The following is a 2366-nucleotide window of genomic DNA, read 5'->3' on the forward strand; positions in this document are numbered from 1 at the left end:
ACTTGCAATGATTTAGAGTTCACAGAAGCAGAGGCATAGAAACCAAATAAAGCTTTCTGACCATTCATCTCAAAATAATCTCTGCTTTATGACAACTATAGCTGAAGGCCTTTCTGGCAGGGGCACTAATGCATGCTACTTTATTTTCCAGGTCTGACTGGAAATGAGACTGAATGAGAAACAAAAAAATTAGAACTACTACTCTCCATTTAATGTTTTGCTACGCAAAAAGTGACAGTAGTTCCTCAAGCAGAAACACACGGAAACACTGAAGCTACAGCCACAAAAAAAGCGTATTATTGTTCAGGCAATAGTTGGTTCAGTGTAAAAAGGAAGTCAATGGCTGCCTGTTGGGTTGACTCAAACCTTCCGATTAATAGTTTTAATACTTGCCTACATTTCATTTCCTTTTTGGGATGCTCACTTCAGTGCACTTGCCTTTGCATATGCTGACAATCATATGCCAAAGTAATGAAGAGCTACGCAAGGCAATCCTTCAGTCTCATCTATGTGCTGTATGCTCCAAAAGGACCAAACATTCGGTCTTGTAAGGCACTTGGTGTTACAGGGTTCAAACCCCACTAAAAATCAGAGCTCAGACTACATGCAGTCATTGCAGAACTGCTGAAGACAAACATTTGCTGAGGGATAACACAAAATTATGATTGCTCTGATTATAATAATGCTATCATTGTTATACCCTTTTTAACACATTTTTTCATTTACTATAAATGTTACTAGATATTTATTACTAGTATGGCAGAAAGTGCTAATGGGTTCCGCAGCTGGGGTCAGCAATGCATAAATTCCCAGGATGATACTCTCCATAAAAAAGGGAGATGTCATGTAATAACCCTCCTCAAAGAGTCGTTAGGAGAATTGTGTGGTTTAATCTCTTTTTCCTCTGAAGCCAAAGTTTGATGACACAATAAATCCAGCTTTGGGGCTCATGGTATCAGACAAAAAAAAGCTGTGGTGCCCTGATGCAAAGCAATGATCTGCTGCAAATTTATTTATAAATGTATCAATTGAATAAGACCTCTGGCGGCTCCAATGTGCTCAAAAAATTCTGACTGGTTAGCTTTGTAACATTAGGTTTTATGCTGGAAAAGTTATTACTTCTTTCCCTCCATGCACACACAGCCAGTGTTAAGTGCTGAAAAAAAAAAATCATTATCACATCTTATGGCTAGTTTGTCATAAACAGAGGCAAATACTCACCTCTGGTCCACATCAGATGTGTATGACTGGGTCACCTAGCAACATACACATCCAGTGGAATGACAGCCTGAGTCAGTCAACCACATACTAATATATACTGCAAGAGATGAAATCCCTACTCAGAATATAGGGCCACCCTCAAATAAAGCCACAGGTTGCGCAAGGCCTTGCCCAGTCCATTTCCAAGTATTTCCAAGGACTGAGGTTCCACAACTTCTCTGGACTCTGTCCCAGTGTCTGACCTCCCCTTACACATAAAAAATAAAAAAATCCTAGTATCTCGTTGGAATTTCCCTTGTTGCACCTTGTGTACATTACACAAGGTCAGTACAGCCCATTGCACAAGTCACCAGATACTTCTGAAGCTCAGAGCAGCTGTTCAAAATGCAAGTTAAAGATCCAGGCGTGTTTTTGAGATTGTATCATCCAAGAACAAAGAAGACGTTCTGCATTGCAAAGCGCCAGGGCTGTTGAAGGGAAAGGATGAAGTTCCTTCAAGCAGTCAAGTCTGTGGCTGGCTATAAGCCACAGCATTAATACAGTGGCTTTTGGTGATAGGAACAGCAAAGACCAACACCTTTCCTGAGAGTGATGGAAAAGAATTAAAACCTCTGCTCAGGAAAGAAGCAGCTGACTACACTTGATATAAAAGAAAGTACTTCTGACTCACTGATTTCAGTTCCAAATGGGAAACTGGCTTGCAAAACCTCAACTATTTCTGCTCATCAAACAAAGAATGCCTGAAATTAATTAGGGATAAAGACAACCCGATCCTCAAACAACTTTCTTCAAGCATGAAATCATATAAATTAGGATCTTATTTAGAATATAAACATTTTTTTACATGTCTAAATGCTGAGCACATTAAAAATATACCATTATTAAAATACCAAAGCAGCTTACGTTATACCACTCACTGAGTGTGTTTCATTCCTGTATCTGAGAAATTACACTCAGAAGTCCTACAAGTACTGAAAGCAGATGAAATACTGTAACTTTAACAGGCCACCAAAACCGTAAGTGATAGGAAACACAGGATACTTATTTAAAAATAGTTTTTTAATAAAAATGGAAATAACAATGATGATAATAACTAATGAAAACTAGTGCTTAAAATTAACCGTATTTAGTGTGCTTTACCTGAC

The sequence above is a fragment of the Platalea leucorodia genome, assembly GCF_965183815.1.
Source record: "Platalea leucorodia genome assembly, chromosome: 1".
NCBI lineage: Eukaryota > Metazoa > Chordata > Aves > Pelecaniformes > Threskiornithidae > Platalea > Platalea leucorodia.